This window comes from Heterocephalus glaber, unplaced genomic scaffold (assembly GCF_053883595.1).
Source record: "Heterocephalus glaber isolate CG9 unplaced genomic scaffold, H.glaber_assembly_v1.0 deba00001538, whole genome shotgun sequence".
Lineage (NCBI taxonomy): Eukaryota > Metazoa > Chordata > Mammalia > Rodentia > Bathyergidae > Heterocephalus > Heterocephalus glaber.
In genome coordinates, this window is record NW_028258333.1 from 12,610,616 (window position 1) to 12,632,172 (window position 21,557).

Here is a 21,557-nt window from a genome sequence, read left to right on the forward strand (position 1 = left end):
CAAAAATAATCATAGTTTATAATATTATGAGCGAGTATTTTCAAAACAAACAGGTCACAATATCTGAGGATCAACCAAGACATAGGAAGCAGAATTAAAGTGATATTCTGAGTAAAGAAGTCAAATACAGATCAAATATTATAGGGAAGAAAACCTCCCTTTAGCACTTAATATACCAATGAACACATAATTAATACCTTCTGCATGGTAGATTTCTTTCTATCATGTGCCTTTTTCCTAAAAAATTCTCTTACAGGAAGTTTCTTCTGCCTTTTGACCTTTTATTAAATTATTTAATCATAATTTTTCATAGACAGCATTTATATCAAAATATTTTTGACTAATACATGCAACCTATTATGCAGATACTTTAACCAAAGGATACTGTAAATTCTTTTTCAAAGTGCTTTTATTTTTCTTAAACAGAACACATTTCCTGGTAGACAAGCATAAACATTAAAGAATATACACAGAATAAAACAGATGAAAGATACAATAAATACTACAGAAGGTAAGATCTCATTAAGTCATGGGTTTCATCACTTTTCAAAAAGACTTTACCATTTACAAAAATCTGAAACAAGCTTTTATTTGTTCTTTTACAATTGTGCACGTTACCGATTTTTATTGGGTTGAACTTACTATAGATTTGTAGTCTCAACCAAAATATATGTTGTGTTTAACCTTCATCCATCTTATTGTAAGTTTTCCTCATGGGAGGCTGAAATAGATTCCCTGCGATTTATAGCCACTCTGTTCTTAGAAATAGAGGAACTGGCACAGTATACAGTCTCTCAAACATAACAGGATGGACCTAAAGTGAAACAAATCCACTGTCCCTATCAAGCAAGACTTTTGAGACAGTTCATGACTAATTGAAAGTTCCTCTTGCTTAATGTTTTTCTACTCTATGTTTGTAGGAAAGTGGATACACTTAGAGACCATAATTTATGTAAACTAAATCAGACACAAAAGCTTAAATAATGCATGGTTTCTCTTATATGAGAAACTCAAAATATAAATAAAGAAAAGAAATAACTAATAGGTAATAGGACATAGGGAAACAGATCTTTTGTAAAAGAACAGGGAAACAAGAGATGGCGAAAGGGGAGAAATGAGAGAGAGAAAAGAATTGAGATGTGTTGTATATGTACCAACATCCTATGAGGAATATAATCATTATGAACTGCAAACATGTACTAATAAAAATAAAAATTTAAGTATAATTAATGTAAAACACCTCACAATATTCTTCTTACTATTCTTCACAGACTGTACTGTGAGAAAATATGTAATATATTTGCTTTATCATCTTTCATAGGTTCTGCTGGAGAATTTGTGAAACAAATCTATCGCATTCAATAAATTCTATAGCCACAATGTTATGCTAAGTATGCTTATTTGTTTCTATATTAGTAGGTGATTCTTATTTTGGCTATTTGCTCTTGCCTCTAATCAAGAGAGTTGAAGAAAGTTAAAGTATTTTGCATTCTAACTTCTGAAAATATTGATATAATTAATTGTAGTTTGATTGACTTAATCATTGAAAAACTGATTATACCATCCACATGGCATAAATTTATAAGATAGCAGATCTTCTTTACTTTCAATTGTCTCAATCTGATTTTGAGTCTTTATTTATACCCCTTGAGAAATTTTTAGAGATCTCTAAATATATACTTCTGCATCAAACAAAGAAAATGTGATTTTAGCTGTTAGAGACAAAATGGGAAACAAAATAACACAACTTATTATTTGTGTTTACAAATGATGTCATCAGTCTTACTTTTTGTTTCTATCTCTTTTTCCACTTTCTCCTCTCACCTCATTTTTCTTTGAATGCTTATTCTACTTCAGTAATTAATTTTAAAATATTGTTTAAATACCTGCAATGTGTCAGACCATGTGCAGCATTATGAGAGTATACCATTTGGCCAACGGAGACATCATTCCTTCCTTCGTCCAGCTTTCATAATAGTTGAGGGAGGAGACAACGTATTTGAAATCAAAGAGTGCAATTCAGCGAAGCATGGGTGAGTGGTGTCGGAGCTCCATGTACAAGGTTTCAAAGTGCAGGAAGGGAGGGACAAGCTGAATCACGGAGACTGAAGAGTTCATATCCAACTCACCCCTTGTTTCTTCTTTATTCTCATATGATCCACTTATTTTGCCATTGATTATTGTCAACGTAAAATTTACATTTGTCTCTATGATGCAATCAAAAATTTAATGTTATTTTTTTTTGAATATTATGTCTGTGTGTATATTCATCATTCATTTCATATTCATTAAAATCCTGGAGTTTTCAGCCAAACAAAAAGTAGGCAATTCTCAAATTGTGATTAATTTAATAGAAACTTATATCTTTAAAGTGAGGAATTATAAAAAAAAAGTCAGATCTTTCCTCAGATGGGGAAATATGCATATCATGGATAGTTCATTTGAGAACTTCTGTTTCTTGTTGTTTTCAAAACTTGTACTATTACTAATCAATTCGAGCTGGAAAAAATTTAGCTTATTTGTCTGAAAAATCTCAAATCACTATGCACAATTCATGCAAAATAATTTGTTTTTACCTATAAAAGTGTTGCAATTTGTATCACATAAATAAGCAAAGTTGTCAAACATGTCATGCTGATATTATATTTGGCAGCAATCTAAATTTCATATCTTCTATTTTATAACTGTTATAGAACATCTCTCTTTGCACAAATCCATTTCAGTTTTGGATTAATTAAGAATATATAAAGTAGTTCATTAATATAATAATTTTATGCTTATCTAATATAATTAAATCATGATAATTAGTGGGATACTCAATTTTGCCTGAAGTTAATATGTTTTTCATTTTTTCTTTTTTGACTCTTGAGTCAGAAACATAAAGCTAAGTAAAAACTTTTGTAATTTCCCCAGTTTATTACCAAGATTCTGAAATGTTTATTGAATTTAAGATAATAAAGAAAGCCTATTCAGGAGAACATAACGCCCTTCATGGTGATATTTAATCCAATCAATATGCCATATTTGATAGTATTTTTCATAACCTAGTTTCTCATAAATTCTTAGCTTATAAACTGAAAAACAATTTTATTTCAATAGGCACATTGCTAACATTTTTTAAAATAAACAAAAAAATTTACACCACTTGTGCTCAATTTATTAATGTATTCATCAAGCAAATATCCATTTTGTCTGTTAGATATTGAACTAGATAATTGGATAGAGAAGAAAGTAGAACATGTCCGTGTTTTGATTTGATTTAATACAAATTCTAAAAGAACAGGCAAAAATAGAAAAAGTTGAGTATACGAAATGTGGTCATGGATGTGTGTACATGTTACTTCAGTAAGAGAAAAGGATGGTACCCTGTCTTCAGCTGAGTCCATTGTTGACAGAATTTTCCATAGATGATTGTTTTAAAGCACAATCCTACAGTTTTGAAACAGTTTGTAAGAAGTACCAGGTAGGAGTGAATATTATAAGAGGATGGCACACAAAACACAGACATCTAAAAGTGTGTGTTATTCAAGCAAATGCAGTGAGCAAAGTATTGTTTGAGGAAAAGACAGTAAAGAGTATAGCTTGATAGTACACCTAGAGATCAATTGTTTAATGCTAAATTTGAAAGTGGTACTGAAATATAGAGGAGTGGAATGTGGTTTGAACCCTGCTTCTGCACGGTAATAACTCTTTGACCTTGGACAAATTTCTTTTTATTTTATTTTCTTGGTACATTTTAGGTATAAAATATAATGACATTCATCATTGGAAATTTGCACCTTTACATAATCTCTCTTGGTTCTTATTTTTTCCCCCTTTCCCTGCCCTCCCTTTAACCCCTCCATCCCTCCCTATTTACAAAGACTTTATTTCCATTTTTTCATTTTCTCATAATAATTCCATACCCTTCTTTCCTTTCTCCTTCTCCTCCCACTTCTCCTTCCCCTTTGCCCTCTTTCTTCCTATTTCACATTATCTATTTTACCTTTTAGTCCTTGTTTACATTTTCAGTTTCTCACACTAGAGAAACTATTCGGTATTTACACATGTGTGTGTGTCCTATTTATTTCACTTAAGAGTATTGCCTCAATGTGTATACATTTAGCAAAAAAAACCTCTCTAATTTCTCATTTTTTATGGCTGAGTAGTACTCCATTTTGTAAAAAAAAAAAAATTTCTTTATCCGGTCTCCAGTTGATGGGCAATTGGGCTGTTTCCAAGTATTAGCTATTACAAACTGTGCTGCTATGAACATGGGTGCACATATATCGCTGTGGTATGATTCTTTTAAATCTTTGGTGAAGATATCCAGCAGGGGAATACCTGGGTCAAATGGGACTTCCACTCCTAGTTCTTTGAGGTATCTCCATACTGATTTCCACAGTGATTGCACCAGTCTACACTCCCACCAGCAGTGGCCAGTGTTCCTCCTTCCCCACAGCCCCACCAGCATTTGTTATTGGTTGATTTCATGATAGCAGCCATTCTTTCTGGAGTGAAGTGGAATCTCAGCATTGTTTTCATTGGCATCTCTTGAATGAAAAGTGATGTTGAACATTTTTTCATGTATTTATTTGCTATTTCTACTTCTTTGTCTGAGAAATGTCTGCTCATTTGAGATGCCCATTTTCAGACTAAGTCTTTAAATTTGGGAGGTCTGATCTTTTTAAGTTCTTTATAGATTTGAGATAGTATACTTTTTTTGTCTGAGGGACAGCTGGTGAAAAATTTTTCGCCCATTGTGGGTTGTCTCTTCACACTGCTGGTGGTTTCTCTTGCTGTGCAAAGCTTTTTAGTAAGAAGAGATCCCACTTGTTGATTATTTGTGCTAGTTCATGGGCAACTGAGGTTTTGTTCATAAAATCTTTTCCTACCCTGATGTCTTCAAGAGTTCTTCCTAACCTCTCTTCCAGCGGGGTTAGTGTTTCTGTTTTAATATTTAGGTCTTTAATCCATTTTGATTTTAGTTTAGTGCATGGTGAGATATATATGTATAGTTTTAGTCTTTGGCAAGTTGAAACCCAATTTTTCCAGCACCATTTATTAAAGAGGATATTTTTCCTCCAGCACCATTTAGTAAAGAGGCTATCTTTCCTCCAGTGAGGGTGCTTGGCTCCTTTGTCGAAGATGAGGCGGCTGAGTGTGTCTGGAATTGTTTCTGGATCTTCTAATCTGTTCCACTGTTCCTGACGCCTGTTTCTTTGCCAGTACCATGCTGTTTTTATCACAGTAGCTTTGTAGTATAGATTCAAGTTAGGGATTGTGATACCCCCTGCCATGCCTCCGTAAACTAGAATTGCTTTTGCTATTCTGTGGTTCTTCTTGTTCCAAATGAATTTTTGGATTGTTTTCTCAAGGTCCATGAAGTATAGTGCTGGGATTTCAACTGGGATTGCATTGAATCTCTACAGCAATTTTGGAAGTATGGCCATTTTCACTATGTTGATCCTTCCTACCCAGGAGTAAGGGATGTCTTTCCATTTTCTGATATTGTCTTCAATCTCTGTTTTCAGAGTAGTATAGTTTTCAGAGAAGAGGTATTTGATTTCTTTTGTTACACTGATTCCTAGGTATTTTGTAATTTGGACAAATTTCTTGATAGCTATTAGGTTTTAGATTTTGTATTCAAAATATTGAGTTCAATATCTGTCTCTCTTTCTATACATCTATCTAGCTAACTTGTATGATTTTCTGTAGTTTAATAGAACAATAAAATTTATATGATGAACAGACAGCTTAATTCCACTGAAATTTCAGCAGTCACTGAGATTTCAGTTATTATTAGTAGTAATAGTGCTAGGAAGGTTATTCTAGTAGCTATGTTGACTCTGCAGGGTAGTGTATCTAGTAAAGATATAACATTATAACATTAATTATAAATATGAAACAGTATCTCAATGTACCTAATGTTTTGTATCATGTTAAGAGCTCCCTATAATTTGCTTTTAGGAATTATTCAAAACAACACCATAAGGTAGATATATGTATCAGTCAAGCACAGAAACACAACCAACAAAATATTTCCCTATATAATCTAGTTACATTCTGTATTTTCTGCTTACATTCTTTATCCTTTATATCTTGTCTATTTACTTAAGGGAGACATTCAGGCATCATCTTCATGGCAACATCTAAGGATTAACTGAACAACTAAACATCATAAGGCTATCCAAGTTGACACATCAAATTAACCATCACAATAGTTCTCACAAAACAAGATTTAGTGAGATTAACTGGTAGTAGAAGAAATGTCCAAGAGGTAGTAGAATGCAGCTCTGTGTTCAAGTACCAGAATGTTGGCTCCGTATTCAGAATGTCTCACTCATGCACTCTACCAAGTTCTACCAGATGCGATGTGAAGAGGAGTCAGTCTACATGTGGGAAAAAGAAGAGGGAGCATAAAATTGTTTGCCACAGCTTATTTCAAATGATATGTGGCTGTGGATAGATTCTAAAAAGAGGTGGTGGTAGAGGATGGAGAAATGATCTGCTTTGAATCAGTTTAGTGTTAGCCCTACAGGAAATTAAGCAAAGATCAATATGTTAATTCCATAAGTGAAAATCTTTGATGAAAAATATCATCACTGTTTCTTGCTTCCTTTTATTCAAGTGTCAAGTCAGCTGCCTAAAATATCATTCCATATTTATCTACTCACAGCATCCAACTCCTCCTTTGAGTTTTAGATAGACTGGTGTCTTCTCTGGGAAGCCAGCATCTGTGAGTTTTCAGTGTCACTTAGCCCCAGTTTTCTGTGCTTCTATAGAATACACTCTGTTAATACACAGTGAGCCACATCTTACCTAGGCTTATTGTGCTGTCAGCAGCTGGTCACTGCTGGTCCACTGCACAAAGCAATAAATAATGGTTGTAAATAAAAACTAGGCCACTCATTTATTAGTATAAATGGAATATATATATATATATATATATATATATATATATATGAAAACTCCGGAGTATAAATTATTACAACAAGCTTAGAGTTCCTTTTTAAATATCCAGCTTGAAGATGATATAAGGTGGATTATTTCTTTTCTTTCAGGTTCCATACTATTAAGAAAAATTGTTTTTATACATAGTTGCTGTCCCTAGACTCAGTCATATCTCTTTTTGTCTGGCTTGTCTCAATGTTGACCCCATAATGTGTATCATTCTTATGCTTACACATTCATGAAATTTGATAGCCTAAGGAAATGTCATCAATACATGTCAATATTGATTATGTGGTAAGTGGACTCAAGTCAAAAATACATAACTAAAGAAGGAAAAAATCAGTATTTATTATATCACTAAATTAATCTTTTCAAAAAGCTTCCCCACACACTGAAAGAGGCAAACAAAAATAGCTCCTTTAATTATTTTTTCTTTGCATCTAATCCATGTGCTACTTCAGTTTTATCTTTAATCCAGGAAAAGCAAGTGACTTGTTAAAATCATTTTGATACAGTAATCTCACATCTTTCTACAATTTAAAATACTATCATTAAAAATTGAGGCAAATTTTAACCACTAATATTTACAGGTGATAATGTTATAAATGCATACTCTTATCAAACTATGAATCTATGTATTATTTTGAAGGGAATTTATTCTACATAAAAGATAATTTATATCTACATTTTTGAGGTTCTGAAATATCACCTGGCCTTGAGGCCCTGGATCACATGACAAGTAGATCAGATTCTTACAAGACTGTATCGGTGTCCAATAAGACCATTCTTGGCAGTGTGCATGCCTGGTGTATATCCCACTGCTGAGCACAAGGTCTCACTTTTCCATTGAGACTTCCTTCATAATTGTGTTTTTATCTGTATATGATTTCAAGCCAAAAGTAAATGGATGAGCAAGGAGTTTGAGTAATGAAGATACATTTGTTATATTTTAATATTACCTTCTATAAAGGATTTTAATTTGAATAATTTGACTTGAAATATCCAAGAAAGAGAAACGCAGTGCTCACTAAATTTGATTAATATATTCTACTATAAATAATAATATGTTCATTTATAGGGATTACATTAAAAATCGTAGGAAATAAATCGCTTCTTTGTGTGAAATGTTATCGGCAAATTCTATATGCTAAAACCACATTACATTTGACCTAATCTGTTCCAGGTGAAATATTCATTTTTTAAATTCATTTCTTCCTTGTGATTCCCTATGTATTATAAATATTCATTATTCTCTATCTCTAATAAAGAATCGGTAAATAAATAACATCTGGGAAATATTAAATGTAGACGGCTATTCACCTTTAAATTATGTGTATATGTTATAAATTATAATTTATTTTTTACTCAATTTATAACTACAGTTATTTTTACTAAGTTATTGCATTCTTAAAATATATATGTATATTTGGAATAATGAAAATCTTCTTAGTTTAAAAACTTCAAAAGACTTGCATGTGTCTGTGGGGGATGTTTTCAGGTTGTTCTTAGAAAGCATCCACCATGCCAGCCCCTTCTACCTATCCAGCTGCAGTTTTAGGCAGTTTTTAAAGATGTTTTATATATCCTGCTATTGCTGGTTTCTTTTTCTTCTCTCTCCTCTCTTTGTAACATAATTCAATAAGCGTTTAGTGAGTGCCCACTAGGTGTCAGACAATCTCTTAAAAATTTCAAAAGAACATCTCTCCTCTAATCTCCACATATGTGTGAGAAATTGAACCAAAAAAAAATGGAATGGGTGAGAAAGAAGCAATTTTCTACTATACATTTTAAAAATGTTGAAGCAGCCAACTTTCTGCAAGCTTCCCACTTGGAGCCAATTTTATAATTGGTTCAATATAACAAAACTTCTTTTAAAGAATGGCTTTAAGTAATACATGAGCACAATAAGGTAATATTTGATATTGTTTTGCAGTTCTGGGTATTGCAACCACAACCTCACACAATGCAAGTGTGCTATCAATAATATGTACCCAACTCACACATAATTGTCTGAAAGTCTCATTTCTAGAATGTATTGCCTTATTCACACAAAAGGCAACATTTTAAACAAGTTTGTAAATAATCATTCTTTCACTGATTCCTAAACCACTGTCTGAATGCCTGTTCCATGGTAGGTTCCATGTCTTATTCTGTGAACAAAACAGAGAGGAAAAATGGTGCTTTCCCTCAAGGAAAACACACCTGCTTAGCAAGAGAGAAATAATACCAGAAATGAAAGCTGAAATGTGAATACTATATACTCAATCAGCAAAGATAACATTTATGTGCCAATAAAAAAAAAATTCTTTCTTATACCCCTAGGCAATTTTCACATGCAAGTAAAGTTTTGCTTCTTTTAACTAAGTATATATATAAACTTAAAGCCAAGCATCTCTGAATTTGAGAAAATTTTGTGAATTTTGTTTAGTCTTGATACTATATTACAAAGAAGTGCCATTTGTTTTTTAAAACATGTAGATACTCCTTTCACTGAAAAAAAAACTGGCATAGAAGAAACAATGAAGTAAAGACAATTATTTTACAAAGGAATTTTTAAGTTCTCTCCAATAGGTAAGTAAAATAGTTTTAACCTTCTGAAATATGCTATGCTCACATCATAAAGAATATGCATAATTTAAAAATATAAATTCAATTTCCAAATTCATTGATGGATTTTTCACACATACAATATCCAAATATACATCTCTGAAGGTTTTATTACATTTATTCAAAAATCTTCTGTTTGCAGTCTTCATCCTATTTGATTCTATCGGTTTAGTTTCTTCACTCACTCTCATTGTAAAGGTTTTCTTCTAATATTTTCTAATTTTTTGTATTCATAATTATTTTTTGGAAATCCTAGTCTAGTTTCAGTTTGGCTTTGTGTAGCCTTTTCATAAAGATTGGATAAAGCGGACTGAATAGTTTACTGAGATGAATGTGATAGGGTAATTTCTTCTTTGCGAGATGCTCCCTTCCATTTGAGAATGATTAGCTTCCAAGAACATGTCTTTGTCTCTTTATTTTCATGTCTGACACACACTTCTTCATCCTAAAATCAAGCGCCACTACCGTTGGTTCTGAAAAGACAAGGGAGGAAGTCAAACGGCCAAGCTGTTCAGCTGCAGTTTCTCCATTATTCACCTTGACAACAAATGCTTCCAAGTTCATTACTACATCTTCTACCCCTTGAGTCACTCAGCATGGCAGTCTGGTGTTGTCTCTCCTTCTGCAGCAATAATTTTTTCCACATGTTCTCTGAACTGCTTTCCTCCTCTGGCTTGTGATTTAATCACAACTCCCCGAATCCTAACGCTGAAATTTTGGGGCCTAGGGATTTTATTTTTTTACTTCTATTTTTATTTCTCATTTATTTTTATTTTTATTTTTCAAATACTTTTATGTCGCACTTGTGGAAAGTGCATGAGAGTTAGAGCTTATGAAGTTTACACTTGATTATTTTAAGTGATTTAGCAATCGCTGCCTTTCTATTGTTGTTAAGTTTACGTTGCTCTTTGTACACCCTGAGAATCGTATTCTTATTTTGCTCGGTTTATTGATTAAACAAAAGAAACGTGGAAATGTTCTTTCTATTGACTTTTTGTTTTGATTCCTGAAGGAATAGCAACAACAGTCTTCAAATATCTCTATGTAAAACATCAGTCGTTATTTTTATTTTTTTCTACTGCTCATATTTAAATTATCCACTGAAGGTTTTTAATGTTTATTGTTTAATAAGTAAAGATGAGTTTCTGTTCTCTCTGCTATCAAAAGTCTTACAAAGCTTTCCAACATCTCTTGATTACCTCCTAAATCAAGCCAGAAAGAAAGACACTGGACTGTTTTTCTAAGAATATTATGGTATAGGATGATAACTCATGGCAAATACAGACAGTACCAGAGCTGGATTTTTGAGAAAACAAGTTATAGGGTAGAAAACTAGATATTTTTGGAGTCTTTTGGTACTCTACCACCTAATCTGTTGCTGAATACTAATTTTTAAAAATCACAGATCACTTGCAGTTTCCATTGCAGGAGCCCTATTCTACCTTGGCATGAAGCTCCTGTCTGAGCAGCACAGTGGGAAGAGAATTTCCTGCTCACTGAATATGATGTGGCAGATTGAAATCAATGTAGCACCCCCAATTCATGGTGCTTCTTGTGGTGCTATTGCAGCTATTGCAGTGCTATTGCAGTGCTATTGCAGAAATCAGCAGCAGGTCAGGATTTTTATCCAAATGAAGCAGCATTTAGTTTCAATTTTATTACACCTTTAGAACCATGAGCTCTGAACAAAATGCCTAAGGAAATTCCTAGAGATACAGTGGATCCTTACAGATCCACTTACAGACTTGATCCATTCCCCAGGGCTGGTTGTAACTAAGTCAATACAGCCAAGATCTGGATTTTTACCTGTGTACATGCTATAGGCAACAAGAGACAGATGAATCTTCCATTAACCTAACTCAAATTGTTAGTATGTCAAGCCGGTTGTCACTTAAAGGTTCACTGTATTCAGATATCAGCTGATTTTGTATATAAACTTTAATGGTATGGATTGACAAGAATCACTAAAGAAGGGAAATCAGTGGAGAAATAAGCACTCCAGATAATAAAAATGAATATGCATTTGGAATGTGGTTATTAAAGTATGTAACAGGATCTATCACTTATTGTGATAATTGTCCTGAATGATCTATGAATACTCTTTCTTTTAATTTAGAGATCAAATGAAATAATATATATTATTGTACTTTGCAATAACATGATGTTATGCAAAAGAAAGGGCTATATATTCTAGAAATCAAGATTTTCTAACTCTCCTTTAAAAAAAATCTAGATAAATGCATTTTAATTCAGTTAACATTGTACATTGGATAATGATAGAAAAAGCATACATATTTTTATTGAACATGGAAATACAAATATAGTCATTCACTTTATCTTTTCTAATTCTGAGATTTTTGACATTATGACTATCAAAGAAATATTGTGTTCATATACTGCTGCTGCTAAATGGCCTAAGGAAATAGAAAATTCAGTAAAAACACTCAAGAGAACTGACCTGTTACAGTTTTTAACTTTCTACATTGAAAAAAGATATTATAAGGGCCAGGGATTTAGCTCAGTGGTTTCGCTGCCTGCTGCGCAAGCACAAGGATCCGAGTTCAATCCCCTGTACCAAAAAAAAAAAGGTATTATTAGGTTAAAACTGTGTTCACATGTTTAAGTGCTTGATGAGTTGGAAATGAGACTAAATATTGTGTCTTTCTCATCATTAGGACTAATAAAATTGACATGAAGGAGGATCTCTGTTAAAAAGAGATATTTTTTAAATTTTTGTTTCTGAAGGTAATAGGCATCTTAGTTTCTAAATATTAAAATGTACAGGAAGGTTTGGGAAGAGTTTGGCCTTTGGTATATTAACATATAAATTCAGAGTTTCAAAACACATATATAATTTCATTTGCAGTATAGGTTTTATTGCATTTATTTCCATCCTTGAATAATTATATATGTAACAAATTTTAAAAGTTTATTGCTAAATACAGCAGGTAAGAGCATACATTCAGCTGTTAAACATTGTTTCAAATCTTATTTTGACAAACTATTGTCTAATTAACCTTGAGTAAATTAACTGTGCTTCTGTCACTGAGACATGAGAATTGCGTGACTCAGTGTCAATAAATTACTTAGAACAGTCTATTCACCATTCACTCATCAATCAGCGTAACTTACTATTTGAACAGAATATATAATAAAACACATATGATCATCTTAACAGATATGGAAATAATGTTGTATAAAATTCAAAACCCAGTTTTGAACTAGATATAGAAATGAGTATCATCAACATTATGAAAGAATTTCATACAAAAGCTCTAATGTTACACTTGGTAGGCCACAAATTCCCAAATTTGTGAACAAGGCAAAGATGTTTTCTCACACTGCTTGGGTTCAACACTGTGCTAGACTTCCTAGCCAATTAAAAATATTATTCAGGGTTTGGGGATTTGGCTCAGTGGTGCCACTGAGCTCACAAGCGCAAGGTCCTGAGTTCAATCCCTGGTACAAAATAATAATAATAATAATACAAATCAGAATGAAAGAAGAAAATTATAATTTTTGGAGAAAACCTGATTGCTTGTAAATAAAATGCCAGATAATCAGAAAACAATTCTTTATAATTTTAACACTGATAAATAAATTTAACAAGATTATAGATTGAAATCCATATTAAACTAGTTACCTTTTAGTATACCAGCACAAAATGAATGTAACAATTTTAAAACATCATGCATGTTAATGTTAAATTACAAATATATCCATAGTTTTCGCAGTGGTTCCACCACCTGCCTCGCAAGCACAAGGTCCCAACTTCAATCCCCAGTACCAATAAATAAATAAGTAAGTAAATAAATAAATAAATAAATTCATAGCAAATATGAACTCCTTACAATAAAAATTGTAAAATAAATTTGAAGAATGTCAAAATAAAGGGAGAAATACATCAGTGGATTAAAACTTTAATATTGTTAATATGTATATCTTCCCTGAACAATATACAACTTAAAAGGTTATTCTTTTTTATATAATTGACAAATTGATCCTAAATTGCCGATTCAAATGTAGAGAATAATTTTGTCAGTGGCCAATTGTATAGTACTCTAGTAACAGAAATCCCAGGTGTAATCTTTGTCTAAAGATAAGTGACTCCACAAAGATCTCTATACAAGCAATAAGGTATTTAGCATTCAAAAACCTCAGCAGAAAACAAAACAAATGAACAAAACAACAGAAACATGGGAAGAAAAGACAACAAAATGCCTCCCAAAAACCCCAACTTCCCCAAAACTAATTCAGCAGGCAGCAAAGGACCAAATATTGTAAGCTATACACTGGAATTACACAAAAGTGTAACAGAGGAGGTTAGAAAACAACTCAAAAAGATACTCAGTGGGACTAAAGAAGATATACCTAGAAAGATAATGGAAGTAAAGACCAAAAAGATTCGGGAGCTGTCAGAAGACACTAATAGAAAGGTAGATGAGTTAAACAAAATATGAATGACCAGTTTACCAAAAAATTAAAGTGCCTGAAAGATTTAAATGAGAAATATAGGAGATTATAAATCACATTAAAAGTATGGGCAACAGGACAGACCAATGTGAGAACAGAATTTCAAAACTAGAAGACAATGATGGCTTCATAGACCAAACTATCAAAGACACTTTAAAAACAAGTGAAAAATTAAAAAATGTAGATGATGTAAAGACCAATCTAACAATAAATGGAATGAGTAAAAAAAGAAAAAATCACAAGAAACACCAATGACATAAAAAAACTTGTCCACAGAAATAATAGCAGAAAACTCCCAAATATAGGAAATGAAGTAAACATACATATCACTGAGGCATACTGAACACTAAATACCCACACTCAAAAGACACTTTCTCCATATCACACTATGCTTCAAGAAATCCATTACAAGGACAAACTCTTAACAGCTGCTAACATACAAAGTTAAACCTACCACAGCAGACTTCTCTACACAAACCTTAAGGCCAGGAGGGTTGGAATCAAGTGTTTCAAGAACTAATAGATAACAACTTCCAACCTTGACTTATGTATCCTGCAATACTACCCTTTAAATTTGATGGAGAAATAAGATGTTGCCACAATAAAGAGCACCTCAAGAAATGCGAGACCACTAACCAAGCATTACAAACATTTCTCAAAGATATGCTAGAAAGAGACAAAGCCAACAATATCTATGAGTCATAATGAATATAACTGCCGGATGAGCAAATAAGCAAAAGGAGGAAAATGAGGAAATCAGCAACAGGAAAACAATTCAATAACGGGAATAAGTTGGTATCTCTCAGTAATAAATCTCAATGTAAATGGGCTCAATTCTCTAATCAAAGGATTCAGATTGGCAGAATGGCTCAAGAGAGAAAAGCCAACGATATGCTGTATACAATAAACATATTTAATCTACAAAGTTGCTTACAGAGTAAAAATCGTAGGGTGGAAAACAATATCCCATGCAATAGAAACAGAAAAAAGCTGGAGTTGCCATTCTAACTTCCACAAAGTAGATTTCAAGCTACGATTCATCAGAAGAGACAAAGAATATCACTGTATATTAGTTAAGGAACAATTCAACAAGAAGAGTTAATGATGATAAACATATATGCACCAAATAATGGTGCACTCAACTTTATGAAACAAACACTACCAGACAAGAAAAAAAATCAGATAAACACCAATACAATAGTATGAGAGACAATACCCCAATGTCACAAATGGGCTTATCAACTAGACAAAAAATCAACAAAAAATCAGAGTTGAACCAAATCTTTTAATAAATGGACTTAATAGATAACTACAGAGTGTTCCACTGAACAACAAAACACTCCTTCTTCTCAGTAGCACATGGGACTTTCTCCAATATAGATGAAATAATAGCCAATAAAGTATGCTTAAGTAAATCCAAAAGAATCAAAATTATCCAATGCATGTTAGCAGATTAAAGTGCAATGAAACTAGAAATCAATGGCAAAAGAAAAGATATAAACTGTGTAAACACATGGAATATTTAACAGTATACTCTTGAATAATCAAAGGACCACAGATGAAATTAAAGAGGAAATTAGACAATATCTACAATCAAACAATAACACCAGTATGACATACCAGAACCGATGAAACACAATTAAAGCAACCCTAAAAGGACAGTTCATAGCAGTGAATTCCCACATCAGAAAAACAGAATGAGCTCAAATAAATAACCTAATGATGCTCCTTAAGGTCCTAGAAAAACAAGAACAATCCAAATCCAAAACTAACATGAAAAAGGAAATTATATAGATCAGGGCAGAAATTAATGAAATTTATACTAAATAAAATACAAAAAAATCAATGAATTGAATAGTTAGTTCTTTGAATGATTAAATGAAACAGACAAAATTTTAGCTAATCTTACTGAAATGAGGAAAGAAAAGACCCAAATCCATGCAATTAGAAATGAGAAAGCTGAAATCATAATGGATTTTGCTGAAATAAAAAAGATTACTAGTAACTATGTTGAGAACCTGTAGGCTAACAAAATGGATAATTCAGGGGAAATGGATAGGTTCTTAGATACATATGAACTACCAAAGCTGAAACAAGATGATATAAAAACGTTTAATAAGTCAAAATGAACCAATAAAATTAAAGAAATTAAAAAAAAAATGCAACCAGGAATACTCAGTTCCCAAAAGATTCACTGCCAAATAATACAAGAACTTTAGTGAAGATCTAATTCTTGTTCTCTTCAAACTCCTTAATGAAACTTCAAGGGAAGCAATATTCCCAAAGTCATTCCTGGAAGCAAACATTACCCTGATTTGAAAACCAGAACAGGACCTAACCCCAAAAGAGAACTACAGGGCAATCTCTTTAGTGAACACAGATGAAAAAATCCTCAATGAAATACTGGCAAAGAGAATGCAGCAAATCATCAAAAAGATAATACATCATGACCCAGTAAGAATCATTCTAGGGATGTAGGGATGGTTCAACATATGCAAATCAATAAATATAATACACCACAAAAACAGAAACAAAGATAAAAATTACACGGTCATCTCAATAGACACAGAAAAAGCATTTGACAAATGCAACATCCACTCATGATTAAAAAAAAAAAACAACACTGAAGAAAATGGGAATAGAGGGTCTTTAGAGCAACCTGATAAAACCATTTATGGAAAACTATTGGCCAACATCATACTAAATGGAGAAAAACTGAAAGCTTTCCCTCTAAAATCAGGAACAAGACAAGGACATCCACTATCACCATTTCTGGTTAATATAATTCTTGAAGTATTGAACAATAAGATAGAAAAAAAGGAGGATATGAATGGGGAAGGAAGAAGTTAAATGATCATTATTTGCTGATGACGTGATCCTGATATAGGTTACCGAGTAATCCAAAAGTGATATAGAGCAAGTAATCCAAATAAGGAAAAATAATCCAAATAAGAGTAATATAACTCCAAACCTGCTAGATAACCAAAATGCAAGTTCGTGTTCTCTAAAATCAAAGAATGAATTCTAGGAACAACAGAGGCTAAGAATAGCAAAAAATTATTGAAAGACAGCTTTTGTCTAAGAGAGACAGAAGAGGGACCATAAACTGGATTGCCGGCCCACCCTGCTTTTCAAAGATGTTTTATAGGGCAAAGCCATGAGGTGGGGCAGATACAAAGTGAGACAAAACTAGAAGACCCAATGGAAAATTATGAGGTGGGACAAAACCCTGACCAACCAATAAGATTACAAGTCTTGCAAGCTCAAGGTCCTGAGTTCTATCCCCAGTACCAAAAAAAAAAAAAAAAAAAAAAAGTGCTTTTTGGGCCGGGGATTTAGCTCAGTGGTTCCGCCGCCTGCCTCACAAGCCAAGGACCCGAGTTCAATCCCCAGTACCAAAAACTAAAAAAATAAATAAAAATAAATACGATTACAAGTACAGTCACCTAGGTAATATTGATTAAATGGGGTTCAAATGGGAAAACAAGTTATGTACACAGAATTTCCAAAAGGGAAATGGGCTAGGGAGATGTATGCCTATTTAGAATATCAATCATTGCTATTTATCCTCAGGGGAAGTAAGTGGTGCAGTACTTTTCTCTTTTTATAATGCTAACCAGTGAATGGAGTTTCTATTATCTCTATGATGAGGGCCCAGCTTTGTCTAACGCCTTATAATAATTTCTAACTAACTTAGCTATTGGCAATAATTCTCTATTTAGAAAACCCCCAAAACTCCACCAAAAGATTCCTAGAGCTAATATCCAAATTCAACAGTGTCACATGATATAGTGTTAACACTCAAAAAACAATAGCATTCCTGTACACCAATAACAAACTCTCTCAAAGGGAAATTAGGGAAACAACACTCTTCACAGTAGCATCAAGGAAAATGTAATACTTAAGAAATTAACCTAACCAAGGAAGTGAACAACCTCTACAATGAAAACTATACTACTCTGAAAAAGGAGATCAAGGAGGATATCAGAAACTGGAATGATATCCCCTGTTTTTGTACAGGTAAAATCAATATAGTCAAATAGGACATACCAAAACTGTTATACAAATTTAATGCAATCCCAATCAAAATACCAATAACATTCTTTACAGAACTGGGGGAAGCAATCTTAAAATTCTTGTGGAACCAGAAGTGATCTCTATTGGCAAAATCATTCTTGGCAAAATGGTCAAGGCATGGAACATCACAATCCTGGACTTAAAGGTATAATACAAAGCTACAATGTTAAAAACAGCTTGGTGTTGGTAACACAACAGACTTGTGGATCAATGAAACAGAATTGAAGACATAAAAACAACTCCAGGTACACTCAGCTATGCTATTTTTGACAAAGGGGGTAAATCACTTCACTGAAGGAAAAATAGCCTCCAAAACAAACAGGAAAACTAAATGTCCACATGTTGAATATTAAATTTAGACCCATATCTCTCATCATGCTCTAAACTAAAATAAAAATTGATTTCACATCTAAACATTAAAACATAAACACTTAATCCTCTAGAAAATAGAATAGGTAAAATTCTTAAAGACGTAAATGTAGGCAAAGACTTTTAGTTCCACAAGAAATAATACCAAGAATCAATAAATGGGTTCATATCAAATTAAAAAGCTTCTGTGCAGCATCACTAACATAGTGAGGAGATAACTTACAGAATGGGAATAAAGTTTTACCACCTATCCCTCTGACAAAGGACTAATATCTAGAGTATATAAAGAACTCAAAAAAATTAGAACCCCCAAATTTAAGGCCCTAATTTTAAAATAGACATCTAAAATGAATAAGCACTTATCAAATTAAGAAATACAAGCAACAAAGAAATAACATAAAAAATGTTCAACCTCATGGGCTATTTGAGAAGTGCAATTTAAAACAACCCTGAGATTACATCTAATTTCAGAAAGAATGGCTACCATTAAGAAATCAACCAGTAACAAATGCTGGCAAGGCTATAGGGAGAAAGAAAGACTTCTTCATTGTTGGTGGGACTGTAAACTCATATAGCCACTATGGAAATCAGTATGGAGATTCCTCAAAAACTAAATACAGGAATTCCATTTGACCCAGCTATTCCCCTTCTAGGCGTCTTCCCCAAACAGTTGAAATCATCATGCCACAGTGATGAGTGTATACACATATTTATAGCAGCACAATTCATAATAGCTAAATCTTGGAAATAGCCTATATGACCATCAACAAATGAATGTACAAAAAAGTTGTATTTATACATAATGGGGTAGAGCCACCAGAATACCAATAAAAAGCAGAATAGACATAAAAAGAATAAACTAGTAATTTGTAGAACAGTGATTGGATCTTGAGACCATAGTGTTAAATGAAGTAACTGAGATACAGGCTTAGGCATTGTTTGATTTCATATATATGAGAAACTCTCTCACTCTCTCTCTCTCTCTCTCTCTCTCTCTCTCTCTCTCTCTCTCTCTATATATATATTCCCCTTTTCTCTTTTTTCTCCATATATAAAAATATATTATATAAATGTTTTATAAATACATATTTATGTATAAATATAATATTATATAGATATATATAAAATAAAAGGCATTGTAATCCAGGATCCAGCATGAACAGTGTATCTAAAAGTGTATCTAGACTTAATACAATTGTCTTACCTGTTTTATATGTTCTTTGGCCAATTAATCTGGTATTCAGTCTGTATATATGATGATTAAATGTATAAGGTCTTTTAAAATAGAAGTATTAAGATAAAGATACATTATTAAGATAAAGATAAAATTATTAAGATAAAGTATTTGGATACTGGAAAAATAAAAGGAGGGTAGAGGGAGGGGGGAGAAATGGAATTGAAATGTGTTGTACATGTACCAGTCCCTTATAAGAATTTAAACATTGTGTACTGCAAACGTACTAATAAGAGTAAAAAAAAAAAAGAGAGACAAAAACCATCCCAAAGTTTAGACGAAACAAACATACAGACACATAAAATAGTATGGGACTAGAGTAGTTCAAATATTTTTTAAAAATGTGCGGGAAGCTGCTCATCATGTTGTCTGACCTAAGAATAAAATTCATTTTATTGACACTATTAAATTACTATTTGACAAAGTTCTGAGATACATTCTGGTAAGTGCAATGGAGGTTCTCACTGCTTAAATAAAACAATTAGTGGGAAAGAATTTTTATTGTTAAATTTTTTCTCACTAATACATGATTACTTCTAATTCATCAACTAGCAAAAATATTCTAAATTTATACATACTCATTATGATTTTTACTTTTCACAATTTAAGGCAATCTAAAAGTACATTGGAAGAAATACCCTTCTATTTTATTTATCTCTGAGTTTTTCTTGATATTCATTCTCAGTGAAAAAAATTCTATGTCTATTACAGTTCTTGAAAAGTCAGTTGCGATTGAATATTACAGGGAGATTCACTGTATGCATAATTCAAAACAACTTTGTTTAATCAAAAAGGACATTTTCTAAATCAGAACTGTTAGAAACCTTTTCACTATTATTTGTAACTGGAGATACCGATATTGATTTTTTTTCTTCTTGATAGTAGGAGTAGATCTAAGAGCTGTAGTCATTTTTGCTTTTCCCTTTTTCTATGTAATGGCAGTAGAACTTTGGTCAATTTTATTTAATCTCACTTTTCATGGATTTTTCTCACACACAAAAATGAAGAAATATTACTTGCACTCATACAGCCTTTATGGCAATCATATATTATATATGTAAGACGATGTGTAATCCTGGCACATAAAATATTAGGTTAATTAATGTTAGTTGCTGTCAGCATCACCACCACCACCTCTCTTTCTTTTTATTCATTTTTGTTATCATAAATGAGAAACAGTCATATAGTTGTTTTCCAGGCATACATATTAAATATATTTATTATTTATTTATCAAAATTATATAATAAATATATTATTGTTAATAATGTACATATTTAAGTCTACCACTAAAAGATACATTAGGATGTTTAAGTGATCTGGGAAATATCTTTTTTGTTTGTCTTTATTTTTCTTCCTTTTCCAGTAAAAATGTTTAAACTATATACTTATGAATACCTCAACATAAAAAACAAATTGTATTTGAGATTTTGTATTAGAATAATACAGGGACTTCAATTTCATAGTTAGGGGGCTAAGATGTATACATAAAAAGTTATCTTTATGACATATATCTTATATGTCTCCATGACTTGTAACTTAACTCATAGTTTCCTGTTAAAAAATCTCAGAAATTAAATTTCACTTTTTTTATGTCTGTCTCAAAAATAAAATTTATAAAAAAAGTCCATGAAGTTTGTGTTCCCTGCCATCCAATCATCTACATGCTATCTGCTCAGGCTATCACTTTTGAGAAAATGATATAAGAAAGTTTCAATATATAGTTGGCATAATTGTGCATAGTTGCTGTCAAGAATTCCTCGGCAGAGACTGTCATCTTAAAAGGTTACTGTGACATTTCTGGAATATGCTTTTTCAAATATGAATGAAACATGTTGCCTTTTTCGTTGAGGATGAGGAAGGTAT

General features: G+C 32.3%; 1 protein-coding gene across 2 annotated transcripts in view; it reads right to left on the reverse strand.

Moving 5' to 3' along the window:
- Positions 1-391: 391 nt before the first annotated feature.
- Cdh10 (cadherin 10) overlaps positions 392-21,557 on the reverse strand; it is a 202,128-nt gene continuing 180,962 nt past the window's right edge. Inside the window, exon 14 of one of the 2 annotated variants that reach the window (XM_004870573.4) lies at positions 392-2,207. The gene's annotated coding sequence lies outside the window, so the exon portion shown is untranslated. Of the gene's footprint in view, positions 6,372-21,557 lie in introns of both variants that reach the window. The other variant, XM_087189267.1, reaches the window with a different exon arrangement.